Raw genomic sequence first — 5636 nt, 5'->3', positions numbered from 1 at the left:
ACAATGTTTTGAAAAGACACTCACATAGATTGCATATCCGATTTGAACCACCACGAGCTGCGGTTAAGTTCTGATCTTTGTGGATCTTAAAATGTATTTTGAGGCTTGCGTTAGATTTGTAGACCTTATGGCATACATGCCATTGAAATGTGTGCATTGACATATAGGCAGAAGTTGGTGGAGGTTAGTTTTTCAAGGGTCCGCAAATGACATTTCAGCCTGGCAAAAGAAAGGCATTGTCTGTCACAAACTGTACACACAAAGAGGTAATTGTGATTCACCTTCACGATCATAACAATGTTCTTTAAATCTCTCTTGAGTCATGCAAGCGTTATCCTGGCCTCTTCAAACGCTTTCGCTCTACTCCACACTTTTGCTCGCCATCCAGCTCGATCCGAAGCAAGGGTTTCTATGTCCTCTGGATTCATTCCAAATGACTTCATGGTGGTCCTCATGCCGTCCTTAAACCTATTTTTAGGTTTACACTGATAACGTTTCTCTCTGCAAGCTCGTCATTAAACAGCTGTTTGGGTATGCGTTCATCCGCCATTCTAACAATATGGCCAGACCATCTCATTTGGTTTTTCAGAATCATTGATTTAATTGAAGTGATGCCCGCAGACGCAAGGACATTTGTGTTTGGAGTAAAAGAACTCCATTTAATGTTTAAAATGCGATGAAAGCATTTTAGGTGAAATTGTTCTAACAATTTTAATCCAGACAATGTTTTGAAAAGACACTCACATAGATTGCATATATATATATATATATATATATATATATATATATATATATATATATATATATGAATTAGTGGAAATACATAAAAACAAAAGACGAAGACGGGTGTGTAAACAACAACAGATGTATTAGTTTAACGCTCGGGAAGTGAGAAAGTCTTTTACGTTTCGAGACTACGCCCTTCGATAGAAAGGAACACAGAAATAAACAGGGAGAGAAAACAGAAAAAGGTATAGTGGATTGCGATCTGTCATGGCGAATGCCGGACAGAGGGCATATATATATGTATGTATGTATGCGTGTGTATTCTGTATGTGTATACATGTATACATACATACATACATACATACATACACACAACACACACACACACACACACACACACATATATATATATATATATATATGCATGTATGTATATATATATATATACACAAAGGGACAGACGGTGGGAGAGAAAGAGGAAGACAGAGAGGGAGAGAGAAAGAGAGAGTTGTAAACATAAGTCAATAACGAGGTGTATATGTGAATCAAGAGCTTTTATTGTGCACCATCCTTTCTATCCGTCCATCATTGGTTCTGAGTATTCTCAACCACTTTTAAGTCTTTAAATTTTTTTCTGCCTGAAAATAGAAAGTTAGAATTATAAATTTTTCTAAAGAATAATTATTAAAATACGAATAAAGACAATAATGAGCGGGTATGCGGGCGGGCTGGTGGAGTGCAGAGCTTTCTTTTTAATGACTGTTTTGAACCCAGTGTTTTACTACAATATTTGTAATTCTAAGTGAGAGCAGACTTAACTTCGAAGTTACAGCTCAGCAAACCGTTTTGTCTTCCATTGTCCCTACACGTATCAGCTTTGCATGCCAAAGTACCAATTATTTAAGCACTATAGTTCCAGTATAGTTCAAGTGTCATAATAGCACGCGGAATTTACAGCACCGGAACAGAGTATCAATGGACAGGTCGACAATATATCTTTTACTCTTTTACTTGTTTCAGTCATTTGACTGCAGCCATGCTAGAGCACCGCCTTTAGTCGAGCAAATTGATCCCAGGACTTATTCTTTGTAGGGCCAGTACTTATTCTATCGGTCTCTTTTGCCGAATTGCTAAGTTACGGGAACGTAAACACACCAGCATCAGTTGTCAAGCGATGTTAGGGGTACAAACACAGACACACAAACATATACACACACATACAGTTTCCGTCTACCAAATCCACTCACAAGGCTTTGGTCAACCCGAGGCTATAGTAGAAGACACTTGTCCAAGGTGCCCCGCAGTGGGACAGAACCCACGTGGGTGGTAAGCAAGCTACTTACCACACAGCCACTCATGCGTCTATACTTATCACACAGCCACTCCTGCACCTATATGACAAAATATTTTGACTTTTACTTTTTCAATATACAACATCAAAGCAGGGAGGTGAGAATCGTTAGCACGCCGGCTAAAATGTTTAGCTATATTTCGTCCGTCTTTTCGTTGTGAGTTCAAATTCCGCCGAGATCGATAAAATAAGTACTAGTTGATCACTGGAGTCGATGTAATCGACTTACCCCCTCCTCCGAAATTTGCTGGCCATTTGCTAAAATTTGAAACTAGTTTACAACACCATCGTGAAATAAAACTGAATGCAATAGTGTCTGGGTATGTGTGTGTCCTACTAAAGCTTCGGGCCGATCAAAGTCTTGTGAGTGGATTTAATAGACGGTGACTGAGAGAAGCCTGTCGTATATATATATATATATATTATATATATATATAGATATATATATATATATATATATATATATATATATATATATATCAGATATCATAATGCATACGTTACAACTGCCGTTAAATTACAAAACAGACATTCTATCCTTATCACTCACATGCATGCATAAATAAATTTGCCGTTACAGATCTATAATAAAGATGTAATTTTCTCTACGAAATTTTTGGTGTCAAATATTTTGAATTTCTCAAAATTCTGTTAAAGGATATCTGGACTTACCTGTCACGCATGAGGATTTACTCGGAATCTGTATTCTACTTACATTCACAAGTGTGTAATTGTTGAATATTGTGAGCCAAATTATTTTAATACTGAGTGCTTTATTGATATCTGCCAGGATTTTGTAATCCCTATATATATATATATATATATATATATATATACACAAAATGGGACAAGAACGCAAAACAGTTAGGTGATACAAAAAAGGGACAACAAAACATCCAGATTGACGATACAAGTACGGATCAAGAAAACAAGTAGGGATCATTTTCTTTCCTCAGTCGAGTTCCAGATTATCTTTGCAATTTCAGCTGGTTATTCTCGAGATTGCTCCAATCTGGCCAGCCCCCCCAAAAAACTAAGCTAAGAGCATTAGATTCCTTGGAAGAAGGCAGCGAATGTATACGAAAACAAGGACTGAAAATAAACGGAGAATGTTACACAAATACAAATGACAGGACATAACAACAGGTGTCTTTCGACTAAGGACGAATTAAATTAAGCTGGCGCGTGCGGAATATATATATATATATATATATATATATATAATATATATATTATATATAATATATATGTATATATATACATATATATATTTATGTATATATTATGTATGTATATATTATGTATGTATGTATATATTGTATGTATGTATGTCATGTATGTATGTATTTATGTATGTATGCATCGTTGGCGATTTTCTTTCTCCGTCTTCGCTCCTTGGACCTTCTTTTTCTATGTTTCTGACGAAGAGCTCCGCTCGAAACGTTAAATCCTCCTTCTTTCCTTTCCTGAGCGTCCAATAACACTATACGTTTCCACGTCTTCGCGTTGTTGTGTTTTCATGCTTGGATTAACTATATATATATATATATATATATATATATATATATATATATATATATATATATATATAATATACAAGTAATAAGAGAGACCACATGTGGTCCTCTAACGCTAGAAATAGATCCGAAAAAGGGAATCCACCACTAAAGAATTGTTCTCAAGCATTAATTCAACACGCCAAGAATAGGCCACCTGGTGTTTTAAATTGATGTTATTAATTAATATTCAATTTTTTCACCCTTATTATGATTTTAATTATAAATTAATATGTTCTCAAACCGGCAGTAAATTACTGGGATAGTATTTACATCCGGTATTTTTCAACGCGCCAAAAATGAGGATATTTGAACGTAACTGCAAATATAATCGGCTGTGCCGTTCGCCTTTACTCGGCTTCGTATGGATTTTGGCGTTCGGTTCAGCAAATTATATTTTTGATATACTCTACTGAGGATTCGAAAATGATTGTGTAAGTAAAATTACACAATCTATTAACGATGAAACAATTGTATAGAGTTAATCTATTTTTTCGTTATTTTTCATTTGTCCTGCCCGCTTACATTCTTGGCATGTTGAATTAATGCTTGAGAACAATTCTTTAGTGGTGGATTCCCTTTGCGGATCTATTTCTAGCGTTAGAGTGACCACATGTGGTCTCTCTCTTATTACTTGTATTAATAATTTTTACTGTATCACAGTTTTTTTACGCTAGGCCACTTCGTGTTTTAAATTGATGTTATTAATTAATATTCAGTTTTTTCACCCTTATTGTGATTATATATATATATATATATATATATATATATATATATATATATATATTACGTGATCACGTGACCGACCAGGCTATCAGATGTTGCTACACATCGCTGGTAACAAAGTGTTTCGCATTGTTTTAGCCTTCAAATGACACCACCCCGCTGGCTAAGCGAACAGGCCAATACACACACACACACACACACACACACATATATTTATGTATGTATTATGTATTTGTGTGTGTGTTTGTGTTTGTCTCCCATCACCGTTCGACAACCGGTGTTGGTGTGTTTATTTCTCCGTAACGTAGCGGTCCGGTTATAGAGGCTGATAAAATAAGTTCTAGACTTTAAGAAAAAATGTTCTGGGGTCGATTCCTTCGACTAAAATTCTTCTAGGCGGTGCCCCAGCACGGCCTCAGCTTAACGACTGAAATAAATAAAAGGTTTATGTGTGTGTTTGTGTGTGCGTGCGTGTGTGTGTGCGCACGTGCAGATATCCATGTATATGTATAGATATATACAGTCATATATTTATGCATGCGTGTGTGTGTTTGTGTGTGATATGGATAGAATGTCTGTTTTGTAATTTAATTGGTTTAGCCTTAACACACGGTCTCAGATCAAGCCACTCGCCAAGCATGTACAGCTTTGAAATTATTTTAATATCTTTGGAAAGGTCAAGAAATTTAAACAATTTTTTCTTGGAACATTTAAAGGTTATTTAAGTACTTTCTAACGACTTGGATAAGCCGTTTCCCACCTTATTCACCCATCACTCCTCTTTTCGCAATCCCGTCTACACCTACTGAGCACTCTAATCCTATAGTGCAACCTTTGGCTAATCTTTCTTCTGCAAATCTGCATCCCACTGACACTTTCATGCTTAAGTATCAACCTACAGCGTTTAAGTAATACGTCAACTTCAATTTCATAAGCAATAGATAAAAGTATGAAACAGTGGAGGCGCGTGGCTAAGTGGTTAGGGTGTCAGTATCATGATCATAAGATTGTGGTCTCGGTTTCTGGACCGGGCGACGCGTTGTGTTCTTGAACAAAACACTTCATTTCACGTTGCTCCAGTCCACTCAGCTAGCAAAAAGGAGTAATGCTGCGATGGACTGACGTTCCGTCCAGCTGGGGAACACATATACCATTGAAACCGGGCCCATGAGCCTGGCTAGGCTTTAAAAGGGCGCATTTATTTGTGGAGGCGCAATGGCCCAGTGGTTAGGGCAGTGGACTCGCAGTTGGAGGATCGCGGTTTCGATTCCCAGATC

General features: G+C 36.7%; 1 long non-coding RNA gene across 2 annotated transcripts in view; it reads right to left on the bottom strand.

The window, feature by feature from the left end:
* Positions 1 to 1261: 1261 nt before the first annotated feature.
* The window catches only part of LOC115216822, a 14140-nt gene continuing 9765 nt past the window's right edge, over positions 1262 to 5636 (bottom strand). For both annotated transcript variants that reach the window (XR_005001000.1, XR_003882095.2), the window contains exon 4: positions 1262 to 1364. This is a non-coding gene — a long non-coding RNA (uncharacterized LOC115216822). The remainder of the gene's footprint in view (positions 1365 to 5636) is intronic.

The sequence above is a fragment of the Octopus sinensis genome, linkage group LG10, assembly GCF_006345805.1.
Source record: "Octopus sinensis linkage group LG10, ASM634580v1, whole genome shotgun sequence".
In the NCBI taxonomy this organism is placed as follows: Eukaryota; Metazoa; Mollusca; class Cephalopoda; order Octopoda; family Octopodidae; genus Octopus; species Octopus sinensis.
The sequence above is the reverse complement of the archived record's forward strand: the minus strand, read 5'-3'. Positions and strand labels throughout refer to the sequence as shown.